The sequence below is a fragment of the Mixophyes fleayi genome, chromosome 6 (genome assembly GCF_038048845.1).
Source record: "Mixophyes fleayi isolate aMixFle1 chromosome 6, aMixFle1.hap1, whole genome shotgun sequence".
In the NCBI taxonomy this organism is placed as follows: Eukaryota; Metazoa; Chordata; class Amphibia; order Anura; family Limnodynastidae; genus Mixophyes; species Mixophyes fleayi.
The window spans coordinates 59,688,830-59,715,240 of record NC_134407.1 but is presented as its reverse complement, the minus strand read 5'-3'; the positions used below and the strand labels follow the sequence as shown (position 1 = coordinate 59,715,240).

Sequence of the window (26,411 nt, the reverse complement as noted above, 5' to 3'; positions counted from 1 at the left end):
ACAGTTTCCAAAATCTTAAAATAAATTCCTGGGACACTTTGCTGCTTAGTTGGCGCATTTGAGAATGTAGCGTGTGATTCTTGGCAGATTTTGAACACTACAATCATGACAAGTTTACTCATTTAAAATATATCATACTTTTATAAGATGCATTTTTGTATTTTCAATAGATATTAACTTTTAAAACACATTATATTGTGCAGTTGGTTAATACTGAAAAAAGGAGACATATTTATAAACATTCGGACTGTCACTAGAAATTTTGGAAAATGGTAATTATATTATACATAAGCACTAAGGTTGTGACATGTATAACCCAGTGACACCTATAAATGTGTAATTGTAGCTTCATCTCTTTTGTAATATTGTACAACTGAGTTTGATTTATTGTGCCAGCCTTTACGCTGTTGGCTGTTGGGCCTGACTTTCCTTAGCAAAACAACACTTTTTGTGAAGGGTCAAACATTTGCCCTGGATAATGATAAGAGTTCACAATTTTATAGGGTGTTGCAAAAGTTTTTGCAAAGTGCAAAAAGCTGTCATTTTAATACCCGCATAGGGGTGGCATTAGCCATTTCAATGGGCTACCTTTTCACCACCTGTCACCTATAATACAATGGACGTACAATTGGCCCAAATACAACAAAGTATTCTATATTACACACTCCATAATTATGATACATAAAATAAAGGCAGAGCTAATGCCCCCTTAAAAGGATGTCTACCTATACACATTATAAGAGTAAGCCTCTTCTGTACTGAGAGACAATGTCCAAAACGGCAGCGGTTTTGGACATTGCCATTCTGATACTTGGAAGAGAGACTGTAATTAAACAAAATTGGGTAAACATCTCCTTTGATGAAAGTCAAATGAACAGTTAAAATAAATCATGAAAATATCCATTATATGAGTTGGAAGTGAAAACAGGTAAATGAGTAGTGTTCTGGCAAAGATTTGCTTGTTGGCACACAAGTGTTAGTATGGCACAAATGGTACAATGGGTCTGTAAAGCTAATAAGCCAGGTAGGAAAACATAGTCTGTTAGTTTATTGAAACTTTGCATAAAAAATGGATACAAAATTGCTGTTGCACAAATTTACATTGTGCTGCTAAGTCATAAAATACATCCAATATTGTACACGCATGTTCGTTATAACTTGGTAAGCTACAATTTCTAACTATATATTGTAGATTTCCATTAATGAAAACTAAAAAGGTACATGTAATATTTCATTTAATGTGTTTTAATGTCCTTTTACTATAAAGGCCAGAGTTACTTTCTGAAAATCTATTGAAGAATGCTGCGTTGTAGATCTTCTTTATCTTCATTTTTTTACCTGTCAAATCAGGACTACACAGAAATATTTAGTTGTGTAAAAACCTGCACAAGTGCACATAAGTAAAATACAGGCATACAAGCAGACCTGACACAGTGGCATATGCCTAGTAAACAAACAAACATATGAAAAGTTATTTCTAACTTTATTATTATTATTATTATTATTATTATTATTAATTTTTATTTATAAGGCGCCACAAGGCGTCCGTACAGAGACAAACAAATTACAATACAATGGGAGACAGCACAGTACAGTAAACAGTAAGCACAGCAACTCAGTAAGCTCAATGCACAGCTAGAGAGGACGGGGAAGGGGGAGGGAGGATCCGCAAACGACGGGGCCCAAGAAGGAGGGCGCGGAAGACTGGGAGACCCCCAGGGGGGAGGAGGGAGCGAGAGTGGACGTGGGGTGGAGGACCCTCGGGGAGGAGGGCTAAGTAGCTGGAGAGTAGAGTTAGAAGTGGTGGAAACAGGAGGAGAGATGGCCCTGCTCAGAGGAGCGTACAATCTAAGGGAAAAACTAATCTAACTTAAAACTAATTTTTACTAACATCCCCCCTACCGCAATTAGCAGAACTGTGGGGATTTAGAACTCACCAACATCAGTGCTATTGCTAGTCTACAATATCTGCTTTTAGTCTGGGAGGGAATAAATTTATATACAGTTCTAATCAGAATATGGTAAGCCTGGTAAGTGCGGCAATAGGGTGAGGTAAAGACTGAGGTACCCGCCAGGTCGCCTGTGCTGAAAAATATACTTTTTACAGTGGGGGTGATGTGCCCCACTATATTCCAAGTCCCTGCTCTGAACAGAATAAGCAGAGCGCTATGAGGTAGGGCAATGGGGCTTCGCTGCCATGTGCAAACTCCAGTAGGAGGTGCTGGAGTCCCCAGTGCTGTCCTTTGTTCTAACAATAGTGAGGGTCCATCTTTGGCCTCTGAACTGGGTCCCATCTTGTTGAAGTTGGAGGAGTAAATCACATGAGTAATTCACAGTCTTCATCTTATCTATCAATTCAATTCTATAATTTTTCTGGAACCTTTTTACAACTTGTTTATTAACTGACGAAAATGTAGGTTTGTCAGAAAAGGAAAGAATAATATTTAATTATAGAAATCTATTATTTTGAAATACAAAACCCCTAACATAGTAAAAAAAAAAATACAACAGGCATAGTAACAGATTGAAATAATTACAACACCTTTGAGCAGGGCTCTCCTACCTTCTGTTTCCATCACTTTTAACTGCGCTCTCCAGCTACTCAGCTCACCTCCTCTCAGTCCCTCTGCCCTCTGTCTCCTCTCGCTTCTCTCCGCTCCCCTCAGTGACTCTCAATCTGTCATCAGTGCCCACCCTCTTGGGCTATAGTTACCTGCCTATACTCACTTTTCCCCTCCCTCCCTCTCTTTCATGCTGTGCCTGAGCCCCCAGAGTTATAGTGCTTACTGTTACTTGTACTGTGCTGTTTCACCTTGTACTGTGCCATTGTTTGTCCTTGTACGGCGCTACGGATACTTTGTGGCGCCCTATAAATAAAAATTAATAATAATAATAATAAAACACCATGTTCTTAAATCTGGACAGCAGTATATGAAAATTATTGTAAATACATTGGCTTGAACAAAGGTAATAACAAAGAAATCGGCTTTACTTGGACTCTAATATTGGCATTGGAGTTCAAGTAAATAAAAGAGATCAAGCTACAATTCTATAAATACTTTACAAGACAGCCAATTTAATTTAGCTGTTGTTTTTCCTTTGCTCACTTGTGAATGATTCATCCTTTGTGATTTTAGTTACCTAGATGGGGAAGGATTTCAAAAGGTCCATCAGTAGTCATGAATGGTGTGGCAAAATGGAAATTTGGATCCATTTGGGGTTACTGAGGACACACTAAGGTAAGATTCATATTGGATTTCACAGTCTACACATCATCTATAGAAATCAAAATGTGTTGTTTCAGCCACATTTCCTGACTGGTTTCCTTCCAGAACACTCATCTGAAACAGAAAGTTTAAATACAAAATTACAGAGTAAAGTGTTACATACTGAAATATATCAAAATAGCACATTGTCATCACTTTATATAAATACAATCCAGAGACAAAAAAATAAGTTAAAAGAAAAGGAAGGAATGTTGCTTAACAATTGTGAGCACAAGTATAGAAGGAGGCATTTTGCCATTATACAAAGAATAGTAGGCACATTTTAATATTATTATTATTATTATTATTATTATTATTATTATTTTTATCTTATTTCTAAGGCGTCACAAAGGGTCCGCAGCGCCGCACATGACATATACAGAAAGCAATGATCAATAACACATAACATGATACATGAACAAAATACAAAGGCCAGACATACTGAATGAATTAAATTACAGGTAACATGGTAGTGTAGATCAAACTATATGAGGGACTGTGAGTGAGAGTGATGGTAGTAAGGTAGTGATCAGCGGGAAGTAGTCCTAAGTTTAAGAAAACAGGGCTATGAAAGCAGGCCAAGAGGTAGAGAGGGTGATGGAATATAAGAAGGAGAACACAAGGGGGCCCTGCTCATGAGAGCTTACATCCTAAAGGAAAGGGGGAGACACAAATAGGGTGATACCGACTGGGGGTGAAAGCAAGGACAAGGGAGTTAGGAGGAGGGCTTATAGACTTGAATAAAGAAATGAGTCTTAAGTACACGTTTGAAGCATTTGAGAGTAGAGGCTAACCTGAGGTAACGTGGGAGATCGTTCTACAGCAGGGGAGCAGCCTGTGCAACGTCCTGAAGGCTAGAGTGGAAAGAGGTGATCAGTGAAGTATTGAGGCGACGGTCATTGGCAGAGCAGAGGGGGCTGCGAGGAGCGTAGGTAGAGATGAGGTTGGAGATGTAGGGGGTGGGGGATTGATTTAGAGCTTTGAGGGTGTGGAGTTTAAATTTAATTCTGTAGGCCTTGGGGAATCAATCTAGAGACTGGTGGAAGGGGACAGCAGAGATAGAGTGGCGGGAGAGAAAAATGGGGCAGGCAGCAGCATTGAGGATAGACTTAAGAGGGGCAAGGTTAGAGCCAGGAAGGCCAGAGAGAAGGTGGTTACAGTAGTCACGGAGAGAAATTACAAGCGAGTGAATAAGAGTTTTGGTGACTTCCATTGTGAGAAAGGGCCGAACCTTGGATATTTTCCGGAGGTGTAACTAGCATTGGAGCTATGATCAAGTTATAATGAGCACTACACAGACTCTCTGGTGCAAATTGAGAGGATTAGTTCCTCATGTGCCTGGTCTGTTTACCCTCCCTTAGGATGTAAGCTCGTATGAGCAGGGCCCCCTCCCCTCCTGTCTCCATACCTGTTCTTCCGCTCCATCTTTACTGCATATGACTAGCCAGAGCTTCTGAAGTATTGGTACTTTTTGTTCATTGTTCTGTATGGTTTCACCCTGTATAGTCTACTGTTAGTACTGTGTGCGGCGCTGTGGATGCCTTGTGGCGCCTAACAAATAAATGATAATAATAATAATAATAATAATAATTAGTCACCTATTTTCAAACATATTTTACATTATATTACAAGTGGTCAAAGTGGAAATTTAGAAGTAGGGATATGGAAATTTAACAATGGTGGCATGAAAAATGTAAGTGAATGGAATTTGATAGCTATTTTTTTAAATAAAGTATTTTTATTGAGATTTATTGACAACAAAAAGAAATCAGGTAATTGACATCCTAAAAAATCTGTGCCTAGTTTTGCAGGCTGATGGGTGCGCCAGAAAATGCAAATGGTGAAAACATCACATAATTGTCCAGCCTACTTCCTGTTTAGGGCCACCCCTTCTTTAATTTCAACATTTCTATTTTTCTGCAAAAATATAGCTCAGTTTAACATTGTGTGTAGATTAAGTAAATCATGAGAGTGAGGGAAAATCGTGACTGCACTATTTGTTACTTTTGTGTATTTGATGGGTTTTATTACATTGCTCAAAGTACACCTAGAAATGCAGTTTTCCACTGAAATGCAAAATGCAATACGCAAAAAATGCATCCAAATTCTAATAGCATCAATATTTTCTGGCACCTCAGCGGTGCTGGAGAATAAAAGGCATGTATCCTCCCACAAAGCAGGCAATACCCATGTAAGCAGGTGCAAAATCTGTATTTCTATTTTCTAGAGGGGGGTTCTAAGTGCTTATTTTCAAGAACAAAGAAAAAAAACATGCAGAAATAAGCTTGCAAAAGATACTTTTCTATATTCACTTTATGTAAATAACAAGTACGTTTGAGTCACAGAGTGCTGCTTATTCACATCGTGTAAGATGTTACCCAATAACAACATTGAGACTAACAATAGTAATTTTACATTTTTGGAAAATATTTTCTGTGAGCTTCTAGTGATTAATTTTAGTTTATAGTCTGTGTATGATTTGCATATCTATATAGGTTTTTTATGCTGTACTGAACAGGGAGGAATTACAGTTATAAGCTGTGGGGATGAAAGCATCATTATAACTGAATTGCAAATATTGTATATCAGAAGAATCCATTAATAATTTGAACTTCTCTGTAAGCTAAGGTGTAAAATGTGAGGCTCTACACACTCCGGACTTACAAGATTTCAGAGTTACCTTTAGTGGTAGCTGAGCAGCTTTAAACGCCCCCCTGGGGTGAGCTATATCCTGGCATAATGAGTGATTTTTCGACACCTAAAGAGACTTTAGGGAACCATCTCCCAGTAGGGAGTCTTACACAAAGAGACAAGGGCTTTGTGACCATGACATGCTATATTTTATATAGTCAAAAATAATTCTATTTCCAAAATACCACATACAATCAATATAATTAGTGATCAGACACATATTCATAAATAGGATGAGGAAGGGCCTCCCATACATCGAATAAAGCTGTCTGTCACACAGGGAAGGAGAGGTAATTAGTATCAGCTCTGCTAATGCACTGCACATATGCTGTTTGGTATATATTAATTCATAAATTTGTATTGGATTCATTCATAATAAAAGTGGATGTGTGATACATCCCAGGAAAATTATGTTATATTTGGGTATTAAATAGAGATGCAAATCGTGGTTGTAAAACAGCCCCCCCCCCCCCTACCTTCCTCTGTTCTGGAGACAACTTCCCAGTAGGAGAGGGAAGGTAGAAAAAGTGTCTTTAAAAAGATGAAACTATTTCCAAGATATTATCAGACTTTTGGAAAATAAGTCAACATTGATAAGCTGTCCACCTTCAAGACAATTTACATTTGACGCAGATTATACAACACATATGTAAGTTTATATTCTAAAACTTTGTCCTTTTATTTTTAAATCTGTTTTGCTATATATTTTGTCATCTTTATTAATGGTTTTTATTAACTATAAGAATTGCACTTTTAGGCATATTAATTCTAAAATTTAAGTGTTGTCCTTATTGCTCTAAATTAATTCACTGTCTGTTTAGAAGAGGTTGAGTGCTTGGCTTTGTTAACCCTTTAAATACCAGTATGGGAAGTGTTAACCCTTTTAGCTATCAGAGTGCAGAGTGTGCGCAATTAGGTAATTAAGTCATAGGTTTGCTACGTTCTTATACTCTGTAAAGACTCTGTTCTTAGCCCTTTACTTTTTTCATTGTACACCACTTCTCTTGAGGCACTTATTCGCTCATTCGGCCTCTAGTACCACCTCTACGCTGATGACACCCAAATATACATCTCTTACCCTGACCTCTCTCCTTCCGTACTATCTTGTACAATCAACTGTCTTTCTGCTATCTCCACATGGATGTCCCAACGCTACCTAAAGCTCAACATGTCCAAAACAGAGCTTATTATCTTCCCTCCTGCCAGAGTCACCACCCTCAAATCTCCCTCACTTTCAATAACACCATAACTTCCCAATCTCCCAAACCCGTTGTGTTGGTGTCACACTTGACTCCGTCCTCTGCTTTATACCTCAGATCCAGACTCTCTCCCGGTTCTGTCGACTCCACCTTAAAAACATTGCCAGAATACACCCTTTTTTTACTCAACATGCTACCAAAACTCTTATCCAGTCTCTCGTCATCTCCTGCTTGACTACGGCAACCTCCTGCTTCTAGCATTCCTGACACCAATATATCCACACTTCAATCCATCTTAAATTCTGCTGCAAGACTGATTTTCCTCTCTTACCACTCTGCATCTGCAGCACTGCTTTACAAATCCCTACACTGTGTCCTCCAGAATCAAATTCAAATTTCTCACTCTTAGTTACAAAGCCCTCAACAACACCACCCTCATACATCTCAAATCTCATATCAATACTCTCCCTCCCACCCTCTTAGATCTACCTCTGACCTTGTCTCGTCTCTGGTAACCACCTCTCACTCCCACCTTCAAGTTTTCTCCCATGCTGCTCCCCACTTATGGAATTGACCAGACTTTTCACAAAGCCTTCAAATCCTTAGATGCTCTTTGAAAACCCATCTCTTTTTTAGAGGTGACCTTATACCTGATAACACTACTCACACTAATGCACCCTCACAACTGTCCCAATCTCCAATCTAAGCCACATTTGCTCCTCTTGTTTCAGCTGTGTACGCTTCCACTTAGAATGTAAGCTCTCTAATGAGCAGAGCCCTTCATACCCTTTGTTTTCTTGTCTGCAATTTTTTTGCCTACCTTGTATGTCCCTGTTTTATATATGTCCTGTTTTCCCTACTGTACGGCGCTGTGGAGCACTCTGAAACCTTACAAATCTACGATAATGATAATAATAATAATAATAATAATAATAATTATATGTAGCTGGTAGCCGTTGCGAGGAGGTGTAGAAGTGTGGGCCTGTGTTGGGAAAGGACCTAGTTAAATTTGTAGCAGGAATAGAAGGGATAGGTGAGAGTGAGATTGAGACTGGAATCCTGTGTGTTCCTTTATGGTAAACTGCCAAGTCACAAGGGTGCAGAGTGTGGTTTGTGAAGGTGGTCAGGAGTGGTTTCCTGACAAAATAGAGGTGATCCATTGTTTGACTGTGTGGAATATATAATAAGATATTAGATCAGGGAGCTTGCAGAAGCGGCTATTCCTGCCATATGCTTTAAATTTATTGTCCATAAATGGGCCCAGGGTAAAGATGTAGCTAGAGGCCCTAATACTATGAAAACTTTTCATAAAAGCTTGTCGAACTATCGCACAACAGTAGCAATGCTGTGCAGTTATAGAGAGAAATGGCGTTTAGAAGTCATAAAATAGCATTTTACCTGCAGTGAAGTTAGTTACATCCACCACAAAGTGTGTGCTTGAGGTATATTTTGCACTGCAGAGAGTATAGAAGATACATTATTATTATTAATATTTAATTATATATTGCTGGCATACTCTGAGAACGGAACTGATAAAAGCATAATGCACAGTCATGTAGTTGTGAGTTAAATATGCTCTACATGTCTGATTGACTGAACTTTCTGCCCACTAGCTGTATAGGTTTAGATTTGGATCTCAGTACAATTTGGTTCTGTTTACCTTAATAATATATGAAATGATTGCCTAATGCAATATTATAAGTCATAGTTAAATAAAATGCTATTTGCTTTTCCTGTGTGGGACGTTCACAGTTAATTCCTTTATTGCAGCACTTCTGCCAGAGTCCTAATCACAGCTGAGAGATCAATAGTTCCTGGCATTTATCTGCTATCTTAGCAGTGGCACAAGTTTTATCATGAGCCGCATGTGCTGATCCCAAGAAGGATGAGTCTGATTTACTGCTAGGTTAACAGATAGATAGAAAAGAAGAACAATGTCTCCTCAGCTTAATAAAGACAAATTTGACTGTCCAGGCCATTATTCACTGGTATAGAAAGCTAATGCCGGGGATCTATCCAAATTCCATGCAGCAACCTAGAATATCACAGTGGTTGCTGAACAACAGATTCAACAATTTTTGTCAATTATAGATGGTGGGAGTTATAATTCAGTAAAAGCTTGAATTACTAAAGTTGCTGAAAATGCACATAAACAAACAATAGTGGCCAGACCCACCATCAGAAATTGTGCGGCCCAGTACAAATGACACAAACCCCCCCCCCATTTTTCTCTGTCACAGGTAATAACAGGAATGTACGTATGCATAATCTTCACAGCATTTTTTTAAACTCTCTTCGAAAGAACCATCCCGCAAACGGTGTAAAACAACCTCCCCAGACTGATTAAGATTCCATCACAATACAGTAAACACCTGCGTTCTTCACTTATAACAAAGCCAAGATTACACCAGTCTCTCACACCATCATTTGTTTAGAAACACCTCCAGGGTCCTGAATGGCACTAGTCACACATACAAAGCAACTGCCGAGCACAGTGCTGGATGCAAGCAGAAACCAGTGCAGGGTTTCAACTAGCAAGATGAAAGGCCTTGAAGGGAATATGCAGAATAGCTACTACACCCTCTCTACACAGTTATGGGAGGTAGCGTAGTGCCTAGAATGGATATTTGTAGAGTAATTCATTATGACCTGGCCTGACCCATGCACTGCCACATACCCAGCCTCTGTGTTCAGACTACACTTCACATTGGTTTCCTCTGTTAATATGGAGTGCTATGCGCTGTCTCCCACCTTGGTAGTGGTATCAACTGAGATCTAGTGAAAACAGGAAGTGAGGCAGCCTCCGGCCGTCTGCATCACTCTGCTGAGCATACACAGACAGGAAGTGAGGCAGCCTCCAGCGGTCTGTATCACTCTGCTGAGCATACACAGACAGAAAGTGAGGCAGCCTCCAGCGGTCTGTATCACTCTGCTGAGCATACACAGACAGGAAGTGAGGCAGCCTCCAGCCGTCTGCATCACTCTGCTGAGCATACACAGACAGGAAGATAGGCTCTCAGCGGCTCTTTCAAGCGACAGTTGAACTAAGAAAATGTGATAACTGGAGTTCCATACTTTTTTTGTAAACTTATATATAGATATATAAAATGAGTGGAGGCACAAAATATTTATGGGCAACTTGTTCTCTGACATTGGCCACATTATAAGCTGCATATAAGTTTGTTATATTGTCTGTTTGTTGCAGTCAGTATCAATTGTGAGCAACTGTATATATGTATATATTATCTGCTACAAGTTCTGAAATAAAACCAACAAATTGGTTAAGTCTAAAAGCTTCTTGTGGTTTAACATCTACCACCAACGCCACTGACACCTATTAAATATAACAGCACAAGTGCCCTACTAATAGTTTTCTGCCAAAATCCTCTACCCACTCCACCATGGGAGAATCAGCACCACGGAGAACCTTTTGAGAGATAAATCTTTTTTTTACTGTTAAGAATGCAATTTTCATTTTTACATTTGTTTTAATGTCTGATATAAAAATGATAGAATTATATTACCTGTTTTGTATGGTCAAGAAAAGATGCAAGCAGGTATGTTGCACTTGTCTCCACTGAAGTGCACTTTCCCTCAAGCTACCAACATTGTCTATGTAAATGGATCTCCCCCACTGTGATGACAGGAAGCATCTGTGGGTATCCACAGTCCTAGCGGTGGTGCGGTTCCAAATCTCACTTGTGGGATGGGCTGCTTAGTAAAACACAAAGGTATTGGCCCTGTGGCAAAAAACACAGTGATCTCAGTGCTTCAAAGCTAATAGATAGCTTCTATAAAGGGTTCCTGCCATTGTAGGAGGATTCCCACATCCAGAGTATGAATTTACATATAGAAAACATAAGTTGCAAAAATCTCTAACCTGTGGAGGAAGCTTCTCAGTAGTAATCTTATCTTAAAACCACAATTTTCCAGTTAACAAATAAACACATTTTTATTTCGAAACTTCAGCAAATAAATAAATAGATAAAATCAGGACAAAATAAATCCATAAATATGAATAAAAATATCACAGCTCAAAAATTCAGCGGATAGCTCATAATTCTAATGTCCATTCTTAATCAATAGCCCTTAGAAAACTTTAAAAGGAGAAAGGTTCAGTTATGTATAGTGCAACTTTATTTTTCTATATCCAAAAATGTCCCATGTATAGCTATTCCCAGATACCATAATCCTTATTAGATATCCCAGTTCACATAATATACAGGAAGATGCAATGGGGAACATGAAAAAGGATGAGTTGAGAAATAAATGGGGAGCAGCGTCAGATAAGACGATAAGACTTACATGCTGCAGATCTATTACTTTATCTGTACAATAGTTTAACAGAGCTGGCGAGAGGTTAACTGACAGATCCACCTCACATATCAGTTTAACATAGTGCTAAGAGTGATTCACTCTTGTCTCCAAATTTTCTCCATTTATAAACCCTTTTTGTTTATAGGATGTTTAACGATTGAAAGGTTGTTTGTGAATTTATATAATTCACAATTATAAATGTATCAAGACATAATCCAAAACATGTACATAAAATGTAAACCATTTTATCTCGCTGAGAGCAAACCACACCATTGTCCTTTGTTAGCAGGCATTACAGTCTCTGAAAAATATCTTCACCGTGACCACAGGTTAATGAAATGTTTGTATATTTGTTTGTGAATGTTACTAGTAGGCATTTTTTGCAAAGTAACATGACTTCTACAGTAATACTACAGAGTCTCTACCTGAGTAGCTAAGTATTTGCAGATATCTTCTGAAGGACATATTTTGCCCCACTGTTTTGGAATAAATTGCACTCAAATCTACACAAGACCTACTGTGTGTAAGTACAATTGGGTACATGAATGCTGACTCTAACAGGCATGGGTTCTGTCACAGAGAGGAATGTTTATATGCCTGGACCCAGCTACAAGATAAGAGCAGCACATTCTCTATGGTTCATGGCCAGCTTAGATGAAATATGCTACATGCATGACATGTGTCAACCATAAATACCTGTCTGATAGAGACTGGTATAGGCCTATCTTCCAAAGGAATTCATACATTCATATTCTATTTAATGAAATTATTAATAAAAATCTGCTATGTTTTCAGTGAGAGAGATCCTATTTATAGAATTCACCACTAGAAAAGTGTGTGTGAAAAGGACCATAAAACCAGTTGGAAAACAAATCAGCATAACAGAACACCTTTCAGTGAGCTCACAGAGTAAGGGGGTTGAGGTGGAAGGAAAAATTGTGGTTTAAACAAGGTAATGAAACTTATCAAAAGTAATTTGTTAATGGTCAGACTTCTACTGAAATGCACAAGTCTTTGCATCAGTAATTTTAGTAGTCTGGACACAATGATTTAAGGTAAAACATATTAGGGCATTTAATATTTCTTATGATCTATGATTTCACATTTTCTCAGATAAGACAATATAAAAATGAAAACCTTACAGATGTATTTGTGATAATTAGCAGCTATATGCAAATGTAAAAATGACAATTGCATTATTGACAGTAAAAAAAAAACATATTTTATCTTTCAATAGGTACTCCTTAATGGTGATTTTATTGTAACTCCATTTGGCCCAATTGGACTTTCCTGTATTTACCTGCTGATTGATCTGAATTGAGCATGTACTGATAGTGCCTCTTTAAGTAATCTGGTAAGCAAAGTGTTCGTTAGCAGTTTCAGTTATCTCTCAAGTGATGGTTGCTCAGGCTCAGAAAGTTGCTTATATAGATGTTCCATAATATCTTGGGATTCACAGTGGAAGAACACTGATCTACTACTGGATACAGGCAGGATGCTTTGTAGACTTGGGGATAATATATGTTGCATATATAATAGTCGTCACATAAACAGATCATAAATGAACAAAATTCATGTATCTGTACTTGACCTTCTGACAGTTATTAGTTTCAGTTTCAAATAGATGTAAGGAAATGTATGGTAACCATAATGTCAATGAAAGTAAAAAAAATGATTGTCAAATCAAAAATAATTATTAAAGAATGTAGAAATGCATTGAATAAGGGTATAGAAAAATGCAATTACATGTTTTCAAAAATAAATAGAAACTCAGATAACATCTAAATACGAAATTCTTCTGTACAGGGATTTCCTGCTGCCCAAGGCAACATATAAGATGGTGTCCTTCTCATTCCTAACTCAAACTACCATAAACATTATTATATGAGTAGTGTATCCCATAAAAGACAAATATTGACATTTTATCACTAGTGCATCTATTAACATAAAGAAACCACTAATATTTGTTTTATAAGTGATCTTGTATATTTTCTTGCTCCCCCAAACCTGTTATCTCAGCAGGGCAGACTACGGTATTACCAAGCCCATAGCAAAATTTAGAGGCGGGCCGTGAGACTCTGTTTCTACTTTTTTGAACATGCACAAGGGCTGGTGCATGAGAAGTGAAGCCCCAAGCAGTATATTTTGCCTCATTAAAGGCATACCACTACCTCTAAAGAACTATTATAGCAGACAGGTTAAGTTAATAAAACTAAAATATTTATATAGAAATAAATATGTCTATTAAAGTAATGTCTCAGTAACGGTATCTATCTCCCACACTTAAACTTAAAAAAAGAGATACTTGCAGTAAAAATAAAACCATTAACGTGCTGTTGAACAGAAGCACTGTACTCAAAAGAAACTAAGCTATATTTATGTATATTTTCTTCACAGAAGTCAGCCTACCTTATTGGTAAAAGACATGAGTGGGTTGGAAAATGATGAGCACAGAATTCTCCCTGCAAATGACACTGAGACAGTTTTTCTAAGAATTTCTACTCTCTTGAACTGTTTAAATAGAATTTCTACTAGCAATTCAAATGCAAGTTCTACGAATTGGTAAAAAATGTTCTGCAAAATTTCACCTTTGAAATGAGTCGTACATGCTGACTCCTGGGGAGTGATCACGGATCATGTCAATAGACATCCCATCGAGCTGAAATCATTCCCTGCATGCTAGGTGTCCCAATGGTAACACAACACAGCACGCTTGTAATAGCTTGAAAGATACTTAGTTGTGGCTCACAAATTATCCACAAAAAAATCTTTTAATATGTCATTTTGATTGCTTCTTTTTGGCCCAAGACAATTAGAATGGTGAGAGGTGGAGATATGCGCTTGAACGGAACTGGTGGGTGGCTGAACGTGAAAACATCTTTTGATAGAGAAAGAAATAATCATTGTTTGAGTGGCCTAAGCATGTACAACCTATGTCTGCACAACTGCATGTATTTGTATCACAGTAAAAAAGATTTATCTTGCAGTATCCTTTTCAAAAAACATGATTTGTGCTAAAGACATTGTATTTGAGAGAACACCTGTTTGGTCAAAGTGTCATGCTGCATGTGAGGTTTCTTTATATCACTTAGACCAACACCAGGTATAAATCCAAATGTATTTTTCTGGATACAAAAGTGGTGACGTTACACTTAGAAGTTAGGAACATCAGTAGAATACACCGGAGGTTAAGACAGTCATCAAGAGGGTAACAGAGTTCAACATATGGCAGGTTACAGTTTCCAAAGTAGATTACTGGCAAATGTCCCAACAGCACACAAATCCAATGCAGTCATAGTGGCAAGTTTACTCTAACCAGAGCATCACCTCTTAGGTCAGTCTTTCCAAAAATGAATACACCGCTGGAATCTCAGGGCGACTCTTTATTACCCAACCAGAGTGACTGTGAGAACTGTCAGCCCCCCTGTTCCCTGCCCTGAGGTATCCCCTGATAAGATAAAACATGCCCCTGGCCAACCTTCCCACCTCCATCAGGTGATATGAGCGAGACAACCCCATGTCATAATCTGCCTCTGTTTGCAGTACAGCATCTCTTCTGTGGATTCTGCTTTGCTTATACCAGATCCTGCCTACAAGAGGTTTAGTTCAGGTCTAGCTGGGAAGCATCTCTAGCTTCCCAGCAAAAGCTGATTATCCTGGTATTCTGTACCTCCAGCTATCTTATTGTGCTTGTTCTCCAGTAACTACTGCTTCTCAGCTAAACCTGGAGATCCCGGTATCCTGTACATGCAGTTTTCATACCATGTCTTGTCTCTTAGTATTCTTGCTTCCTCAGCTAATCCTAGTAATCCTGTATCCTATTTCTGCTTTTTCAAAGAATTTATACTAGCTGCCTTCTTACCATTGACTGCATCTTCTTTATACCTGTGGGACCTGTTTTTAAAATAAAGACACTCCGTTTAATTTACACAACTCTCTGTGGTCTTTATACTGGGAATTCTAACACCCCATGCCCAATGTTATGGCTTCTAGGAGTCGCACACATCTTTACCTGGGCACCCTATTATCTCTGGTGTTGGGTCCCTAACCACTTTTTTTTCACTTAATATTAATTCCTTCTTACAGATTCACAGTGCATCCATCCAATCTCACATAGGATATTGCTCATTTTTTAATTTAACGAATCCGTTTAATTAGAAGCGAGTTCTTGATCTGTGATGTAGAATCTCACTGCAAGAATATTCTACATAAAGCACTTATACTTGTGGTTGAACATTTACTCATAAAGACGGATTTCCCAAAGATACACAATCTGAAGTCATTTTGGCTTTGGTTCAATTTATTTTGCCTCACAATCAATTTATTCACACTTCTAACTACAAACAACGGGACTGCCATGGGTACTGTGTTCAGTCCAAGTTTTTCCAATCTATGGAGGCTTTTTTTTTTTACGTATATATCAAATGGCCGCTTTGGGGAGAACCCAGTGCTCTATGGCAGATATATAATAAATTTGTTTTTCATTTGGGGTGGGGATTCCTATTCCATCATTTGCTGATTATCTTAATTTAACACTTTTTTTAGTACAAATTTCCAAAGCACTTACAGTGCATCACAGATTATTTTTTTAGATATCACACTTTCGACAAGTGGTGGTGCAGTTTGTACTGAAGTTTAAGTTTGTAATAATTTCAATAAAGATCCTGTAGGATAATATTCCTAAGAGTCAACACTTTCAATTTGTAGAAATGGCTCGGAAAAGAATGCCTTTAATAAACAGGCAAGAATTTTATTAGATGCTTTTGGGAGTCAACGGTATATTGAGAATGTCCTAAGATCTACTTTTTCTGAAGTTTTAAAACTAGACATAAACTTCCTCTTGAGGCCCAAGTGTAGTTTAAATAGAATAGAGATAAGAGATCCATAGCTTTTGCCTCTTAGCATAACTAAGAACATTAAAAGGATCACAAATAAATATTTTTCTACATTGAAATTAGACAATACTTCAAGGCTTTTTTATGGATTGTGCAAAACTAGTGTTTAGAAGATACAATACAGTAAAAAATAAGCTTGCCCAAAGTTTTTAAATTTTTTTAGAAACAAAAGTGACAAAAAAAAGAAATGATCAATTTGGCTATCATAAACTTTTATGGATACTGGAAAACCTAAAGGGTTGTATGATGTGGAAAAACAGATGCATCACATGTAGGTTTGCTAAAGATGTAGAGAATGTCATGTCCTTACATCCAGTTATCAAAGTGGGCCAGCATTGAACAATATGTCATATCAGCACTTCTCCTGTTCATCGAATTCACCAATTTTCACAATAAAATTTGATGAATTGTCACAACCAAATTTGTTTTATTTGTTTACATAGCCTTCCATGCTTTTTGGTCTCCAGTAAAATGGCTGCCGTTTACATAGCTCAGTCAGTAATGAAAACACACTGTAAGATAGAACATTTTATTTAGAAACCTCCCGTAAGCAGAATGTACACACCATGAGTTATACTATTTATTTCTTCAGTACTCAACACCCTTATCATCATCTATCTCAGGACACAGCCAGATACATTAGTGATAGAGCCAGATACTGAATGTGAGTGTCTGCCTGTCTGTCAATGTCTCCCATGTTTCTTTCTGTGTGTCTCATGTGTCTGTCTGTGTGTCTGAAAAGGGAGAGGAGGAGGACACAGAGAGGATAGCACTAAATATGTATTTGTATTTTATTAAATGTGTTCAATAGCATTTCAAATTAATGCTAAAATTAATTTAAACCTATACGAATCTGTAAAGCTTCGGTGGCTAAGTAGCATTGAGCCATTCAGTTACATTTACCAAATGCCACTTCTATATTTCTACATCGGCATTAACTATAAAGTAAAATGCCCAATAGAAAGTTTAATTAATTGTCAGTTGACATTTGTAATATATTTTATGGAGTGCAGCTGTGGAATGTGACATGATGGATGTACCACTTACACTCTTAAATTGGGCTTCTGGAGCAAAAACTCATAGGCTATCTAAGCACATTTCAGATCAGAGCTGTAACGAGGGCGGTGCGTTCGGGGCGACCGCCCAGGGCGCAAGGCCTAGTGGGGGCGCAACACCCGCCCGCTACATATTTCATCCCCAATGAAGTGGCAATCTAGTCCTGCGGTGGCAGGACTGCAGGACTACTTTGCCCATTGTAGACAGCAGCGCCATAATGAGGGTGCCGGCTTGCTGCTCCTGCAGCATCCTGACGTACATACAATGACATCAGGATGCTGTCAGAACACAGGCGACGAGGAGCCGGCACAGATGGAAGAAGATGACAGAAGAAGTAAGGTAAGTAAAATACTGCTGTGCTGGTGAGAAGAGGGGGCAGAAGAGGACAGGAGCGAGGGCTGGAGAGAGGGCTTGAGAGAGGGCTGGTGTGAATGGGGGGGGTCTGGTGAGAAGGAGTGAGGTGTCTGGTGAGGAGGGTGTCTGGTGAGGAGGGTGTCTGGAGAGAAGGAGTGAGGGGTCTGATGAGGAGGGTGTCTGGAGAGAAGAAGTGAGGGGTCTGGTGAGAAGGGGGTCTGGAGGTGGGGAGGGGGTTTAGAGAATAGAGGGAGATGCGGGGTATGGAGTACATAAATATATGATGCATAGTATGATAACATAAGTAATGTAAAAAAAAATCAGTAAAATATTAATTATATAATAATAATTACTATTAAATATGGGGAAATTTGTAAGCCATAATTTGATTTTGGGGCTGCTGGGGGAAATAGGCATTTGTATTAAATGGAAATGTTAATAATTTTATGTCGGGGCTGGCGAGAGTCTGTTTGTTAAATATGGAGGCTTTTAATTTAATGTTGGGTATGGTGAGGAATAATGCGGTTTATTAAATGGGGATGCTATTAATTTAATGGTGGGAGCTGATGAGGGGTGAAGTATGTCTATTGATTAGATGGGAATGCTACTAATGTAATGTATGGGCTGATGCGTGGGGTATGTGGGGTATATATGTATGTATATATATATATATGTATATATATATATATATATATATATATATATATATATATAGTAACAAAACCGCACCCTTCTCTTGGCACTTTTGTCACCTTCTGTTGTAAGAATACCCAGTAGACATCAGCAACACGAAACTTCTTTTATAAATCAAATATATTTATTGTTTTCATCACAATAAATTGCACAACTTCCGGCAGGATGACACCAGCAAGCAACTACCTTTTACTTGCACCTCCTGGTGACCCTAAACACTAACTAGACACAGTACAGCTCCCTACTGACTGGCCAACTGGTTCAGCGTCAGTCACCTCTAACAATAGCACAACTCAGGATTAAATACAGATGTCTCCTCCCACAGGCTTGGATGACTGACAGGCGACACTCCCACCTTGTCTTTAAAGGATGGCTCCTCAGGTGTTCTGTAACGCCTAATCAGCACAGCCACCCCTATCAGCTCTGTGGATACAAACACGTTAAAGCATGCAAGTAAATCACTTTTTACATTTACTTTACCACATGTCTCTGACCTGTACATTACTTAATATAAGCACAGTGCTACACCCATGTATGACTTGGTCTGCAGCTATTTACCTGCAGACAGTAAGCTCCATAGCTAATACCACTATTAGAGGCCTGTGGCAAACCACTCCCATTGCCACAATATATATATATATATATATATATATATATATATATATATATATATATATATATATATTCCATGTCATTCTTTTTTTCATCTTTTATCATTTTTGATAGATTATCTACTGTGTTTCATATTACAGATATGAGTTTCAGGGGTTCTATGTTTAATAGGCCCTTCTCTTTGGGCTTTTTGTATTTTCTGCATTTATATCTATATATCGCTTGGGTCAAGTTGATTAGTTGTCTGTTATACATTATTCAGGAGGTGTTGAGTCCCAGTCTTCTGGTTCTCTTGTATGCAGAGGTTCTAAACACTTAAATGAAATGCACACTATGGTTAATTAATGACTAAGCTGCAGACTGTGTGATTAATTAATGTATATATAGCTATAAATTTTTACATAGCAATTCATTTTACTATATTGTTTTAAATAGTTTAATTTATGCCTATTTACATTGATTATAATCAATGCCATAGATACACGTTTAAGTCTGTCTTTGATTGCATTAAGTATTCGGCAACTGACACTGCCTTTGACACTTCCATAATCTTATTATTATTCTTTTTTTTATGTAATGTCTCAAAATTGTTATTATTAATGTATTATTTATTTTAGAAAGTTAATTAAAATAAGTATTTTTATGAATAGAATGCGATTTTAATGTTTCTGATCATGACACATGTTTATCCTCTGAAAAAATCCCACATTACAACAAGACAGTGGAGGAATGTGTTACATTGATTAAATAGGATGCTATTCAATTCACAAAGCCTGTACATAATTCCTGCTTTTAGCTGATGTTCATATATTGCAAATGAAATAGTGAAGACTTTTCATTGCAGCATTGCACAGAGCTCATAGGTATTTTAACACTTAAACTCTGGTTTAAATACGCAGGAAGCAATTATATGCACTGCTTACACAGCCTTCTGTGACCATCATGGCTGGCTGCTTATTAAATTGTCTCCACAGTTCGAATAATCTACTTCTACACTAAACACTTATTGAATAATTTCACTTTAAGAAACTGGACGGTTATTGATGAGATTTGAAATTGAAGTATGTACTTTATATGTCCTTAGAATTAGGGTTACTAGCTTTTATGGGGTAATTACTTCTATTGTCGCTTACGTTTATGATCCTGGTGAATTTTGATTATTGTGTTTATTAATGGATTGTCAAACATATCCATTATTAATGTGTACTTATTTGCTGCTAATATATATATATATATATGGGTGTATATATATATATATATATATATATATATATATATATATATATATATATATATATATATATATATTTATATATTGGCATAATGGTTATGTTTTTGATTACTTAAATATTGTTGTCTGTTACACATGGTTATTCATTATTATTGATTTTGTTAGAATATGAAGTCATCTATTTTGCTTCAGCAGTCCTTCAACTAGGATGAGTCAATGGAGTACAAAAAAATAGGGCTAGGTAGGAGCCCCTACCCACTAAGTTAAGAAGAAATATTACAAGTAGTGATCCCTTCACTTAGCTCATAGGACAGTAGCCCTGTATGTTACCTGAGATGGTGGCCTGAAAACTGTGACTGGCCAAATGGAATGGAGGCTTCCCCAACTCTGTAAAATAGCTTTTAATGAAACCAAAAAAGTGAAAACACACGTTTACACTCTCAACTTAAATTTCCTGAAGTTGAAAAACCTGTCTAGATTAGGCTTGGCCATCTTGTGGCTCTCCAGATGTTGTGAAACTACAAATCCCAATGTGCTTTTAAGCACGGCAAGGCATGCTGGGGATTGTAGTTTGACAACACCTGGAGATCCACAGGTTGGACATGTCTGCTCTAGATCATAGTATCTCAACTATTCTCAATCCCTACTAGTACAAGCATCCCCAAACTGGTCACATGCTGAGAAATCCTTTAAAAATACACAGGTAAATAAATTTATTTGAGTAATTAGCATACATGTTTACTAAGACAGAAATCCTTAAAATATGAGCTTTTAAACTATTATTATGGTCCTTTGAGTGTATAAGTCACAAAACAGAGAAATGGCTGGACTTATAGTGTGAATATAAAACTATAGTATAATAATGCAGTAAATGCACTGTAGACAAGTGGAAAATGTTCAAAAACACAATTGGTCTAAAAAAAAGTTGTTGAAAAATAACATCTGACCATCCAAAGAAATGAACAATATTTGTACAACAGTGGAACAACTGTGTCCTTGTCAAGAACAAAGGCAAAGACAGAACAAGCAATATCAAACAACATAAATCAGGGCTATGCGCTTGGAAGGGTTTGTTGACGACTAAAAGGAAGCCTTAGTGCAGGTAAGTAGGATGCCTATGGCAGAAGTTCTCAGAAAAGAGCAGTGCATGGTCAGACAAGATAAAGTCCAGGGGCTGCAGACAGGCAGGCTGTGAAATCATTTTTTTATTTTTAGATTATGTGAGTGTTGCCAGCAGCTTAAAGATAGGGAATGCCACACCATTATAACCAGAAACAACAGACGCATCCTTTCTTTAGCACTCAGTGAAAAACTCAAAAAGATTTTGGATGTCAAGCAATGGTTCAAGTTTATATCCCAAACTCCAACTTCTTTTCAACAATTGTAATCAAAATCTAAGTATGCAGTCTTTAAAACACATAGGCAATCTGACAACCCAATCATTTGACTACTCAGGTGTTTAATGTATTAATATTGATGTCACAATCGTTGCATAATATATTTTTCTCTCTCTCCTCCGGGGATATAACAATAGTATATGAAAGAAACTAGGCCGAAAAAATCAGCCAGTGCTACTCCCTGTGGCGAATAGAGATTTCTCTAATGTCATTACAAATAAGTACTATAATCCTGGCATCTAATGACTCTTGTGATATAGTTAATGGTCTGAGGTAGTTCCAGCTAATATAGACCTAGAATATTGTAAAACATATTAAAGATCTAAACAACCAAATCCCCTGACTATTCTGGTGTCAGTAATATTGCCATAAAAAAGCTCAAATATTTACATAATATTTAAATATTTCTTCTGTTGACATAGCATCAATATAGAAGAAAGAAAGAAGACTCAAATGATTGTCAATGATAAACAGTAAACTAGTATTGCAGTAATGATTCCTATAGAGAGCATACATTTTTGTCGTTACAGGTATGGACTACAATCCTGATACCTAATAGGTCTTATGGTATTAATGATATAAAATAATTCAACCAATGTATCTACCAATAAAAAAACACTTTTAGAATAAATGAAGGAATACAAACATGACTAACATTTCATCCACTAATGTAAAGTTATATAATCATATTTAAATCAACTGCTTCATTAAGGCCATCAGAATTAAGGCTGTCCAACTTGAACATTCAATAGGTTTCTCTTATACATAAATACCTATGCCTATAGTCACCTCGTTTGGTACAGGGAATGTGTTCAATTTCAATGGATGACAAATTGTTAAGATTGCTATAATGAGAACTCAAAATATCTTGATCCACTATGGACCTGATTCATTAAGGCATGCACTTTTAAGAGATACGTCTCTTGTTGAATATGAGTCTAGGTATGCTTTGATGTAACAGACAATGCACTGCAAGATACGTCCAGTACATATGTCAAGTCCCAAATGGACGCACAGAGAAAAAAAATGTAATGTCACCTGTTAATAATATACTCAATAATGACAAAACATTTAAAAAGAAAAAAGTTTTTTTGCCATAAAATACATTTATTAGGATGTTATGCTACCGCTAACGTTAACACTGTTTATAAAACAGACCCCTTCCACTTTTTATTTTACCTTTTGTTGTTTTGTAGTTGCAGTTGTAGTTTATTATAACCGCCAGATCCTCACATTGCCCCCTTAAGAGCAGCAAACTGACTGTCGGGAAGTTAAATGTGGAGAAGGACACTGCCGGCATTCACTGCTCTCGGAAATCTTTCCTGTCACTTTTTGTGTAAGTGTACGTTCAGTACTTGTCGCTTTAAAAGCCATCGGAATTTTCCTGTCTACCTCCCTTTTGTCAGAATTATCGTCATCGCTAATTCCTACCCCACCCATCTGAAATGCAGTATAAAGATTGCATTATACTTTTACACTGGAAAGAGCATATTTCTGTTATCCATGAAAACATGACTTCCTGATTAAAAAAAAAACAAACCCATGCACAGCACAATCAACCTCCAAATTAGGGGATTGGCACTCCAAATTGGATACCACGTCAGCATAAATGTTGCTTCTGGAGTGTTTACATAAAACTGAGTCTCTGCAAGCTAAAATAAATGCCCTGGAGAACTGCTTTAACCTACTTTTTAAATAGTGGTTCTCCCTGAAACTGTGAAGAATGATTCACTTATAGACTGTCTCTTCTCAACTTCCTAAGCCCTTGTGTATCCCAGGCGCCTCCCTGCCACTGACTGTGGGACTGTGAAGCATGTGCAAAGAGTGGAACCAGGGTCGGACTGGGGCATGAAGGGCCCACCAGGGGAATGCAGTGATAGGGGCCCACTACGTTGGGGTGTGGCCAACTGTAAGAGTGGGTGTGGCCAGTCAAGGGGGTGTGGTCAGCCCAAGGAGGACAACTCCTCCATGCCCTCCAACATGCCATACCCTCAAAATCTACTAATTATATGCAATGATCACATAATTAGCAACATTATATCATCTCATCATCATGATATTCCATAAACAAAGCCGATTTCATCATGTCATGCAAACTTAGTATACAGTTTCACAGTGTCTGGATAAAATATTTAGAAACATTAAAAAAATTATTATTGAGAAATGTTTTCCAACCTGTAAATAATGAGTATCTTCTTTAGCTTGGATCGATCCTGGATTCTCAATGTGGGTGCAGCTCAAATCAAGATTGGCCAGGTTTTTCTCATTATCTTCCACTTTTCAAATGGGGCCCAGTGTGTTTTCTGTATTGTAATATACAAGAACATTTTAGCACAAATGCTTTAGCCTCAGGCTCTCCCCATTTCCCTCTTTCATCATGTATATATATATATATATATATATATATATATATGTATATATATTTATATATATATATATATATATATATCACATATTACATAGTTTGTTTACAAGGGTCCCCCATTTCCCTCAGCATAGGGCTTATGTGCTGATTTTTTTTTTGGCAACAAAAAATAAAAAAGGTTGGCTGGATGGGAGCTCAGTGGTTGATATAGGCATCATATATTACATAGTTTGTTTACAAGGGCCCCCCATTTGGGGGAATTGGGGTGCCAAAGGGTATTTGGGATGACTGCAGGGTTTGAGTGACATGTGATTTTTTTTGGAGGATTGAACATGTACTGAACATTAGAGGGCTGCACGTGGGGCTCATGATTGGTATGAATAGCCTCCTGCTGAGTAACAACACTTTCTGACCTGTCCCCTTCTTGTGTCACTTACCTGGGTATTTTCAGTGCTCCAGCATGCTGCTCCTCTGGCTGACCGCGGCGATGGACGACTCCCCCTCCCCTGCTGAAGTTAAAAACACACTACTGCGCAGGTGCAGAGAGCCTCTCTGCACCTGCGCGGTAGTGTGTTTGTTACACTGCCGCCGCAGACGTCCGGGACGGGGACCGTCTTTTCAGCTGGTCACTGCAAGCTCCGCCCCAATGTCGGAGGGGGTGGGGCTTAATCGCGGCCAGGCCTACCGGTTTTTAGACCAGCTGGCCGGCAGGCCAGTCCGAGCCTGGGTGGAACCCACACTTCCTAATACCAGAGAGACCAGGCTTTGTCTAGTCATGGTCTATCCCAACTTTTCTTACAAATTGGCTCTGTTAAGAACATTTTGCAGCCTCTCAGAATGTAATTTACCAAGGGCATAAAAATGTTGAATGTTTTTATTTAGTTCAGCTTGTTATCAGTTTGTTGGTTAGTCTCATGATGCAAATATTATATCTAGCATGTCTTTAATATTTTTTCTTTAGACTAACAAAAGTAGTCTCACCCCCCCCCCTTATCTCCACAAACATATTTTATTTTTCACATTGTCAGCTTCTTAACATGACCCAGATACTTAGAATATAGGTGGATTTACTCCCCAGCCAAATAAATGAAGATTGTATCTCATCTTGGTAGAGTGACAACATTACTTGACTGACATGTGCAAGTGGTTACTGAGCAGCATGGCGGCTCAGTGGTTAGCACTTCTGCCTCACAATGTGGGGGTCTTTCTGTGTGTTAGGTAAAGTAGACTGTAAGCTCCAATGAGGCATGGACTGATGTGAATGACAAATATTCTCTGTACAGCGCTATATAATTAAATGATGATGATGGTCAGATTCTGGTGATTTCACCATTTCTGCCTATATGTAAAAACCCACCCTCTCAACAGGGGCAGATTGGCAACTTGAAGTGGTCTTGGGAAAGAAACTGTAGACAGGGTTAGCACAGCTGATCAGCTTTGTCTGCAAACCCCAGTAGCATATGCACCCATGATGTTACAAAAATGTACTATTTTACAGAAAAAAAATGTAAACAAGAAAATTGTGCCTGACTGCTATCTTTAGGTTTGATTATATGGCGTTTGATATGTTGTGTCTCAATCTGTCCACGTCCCTTCTGATCGGCAGCTACCAGCACTGAGTTCTACATCCAGCAGAAGGAAGGAAAGGCGTGAAGAGGGGAGAAGTGAAAAAATAGGGGGACACAGATATAAATGGGGTGTCAGAGGTACACACACACACACACACACACACACACACACACACACACACACACACACACACACACAGGAGGGTGGGGGGAGAGATGCAAGAGGCAACTGGCAACATGTGACCCAGAGTACAGAGATGCTGGCCCAAATCACTGAGTTTGTGACCAGCCCAACACTCCCCTGCGCCCAAGCAGCCCCATGACATCATGGAGCGGTCATTGGCCTACTGACAAAACTACCAGTAAGGTCTATGGCCAATCCACCCATACCTCTTAGTTATTTTCAAGAGTGGGAAAATAGAGGCTGAAATGTGTTGTGCAGCTGTAAGATCCAACAAAGAAATCTGTACTTTCTTTCTAGGTTCTTTGAGGGATATGGTAAATTCCCAGCTTATACATTACATTACTAATTTGCTGTGTGACAACACACAGATATATGTTTCCTTCCAATTTCACTCTGTCAAGGACCTCCAATTCGCCAGTGCCATTTATAAAATATTTTGCTATAGTCAAGCCCACAGAATCTCCAACGCCAATTGGTAGACAGTTGGAGAAAGGGTATCCTTGCAATATATCAGGGAGATCTTTTACCAGGGTTGAAACTCTGCTCTTTGAAATAATGTCTACAAAAAAGCCAGCAAGAGATT

The 26,411-nt window shown here is 38.1% G+C and overlaps 1 long non-coding RNA gene across 2 annotated transcripts in view; it reads left to right on the top strand.

The window, feature by feature from the left end:
- The window catches only part of LOC142160274 (uncharacterized), a 62,832-nt gene that overhangs the window by 14,707 nt on the left and 21,714 nt on the right, over positions 1 to 26,411 (top strand). Inside the window, exons 2-3 of one of the 2 annotated variants that reach the window (XR_012693130.1) lie at positions 3,138 to 3,239; positions 13,871 to 15,327. This is a non-coding gene — a long non-coding RNA (uncharacterized LOC142160274). Of the gene's footprint in view, positions 1 to 3,137; positions 3,240 to 13,870; positions 15,328 to 26,411 lie in introns of those variants that run through there. The other variant, XR_012693129.1, reaches the window with a different exon arrangement.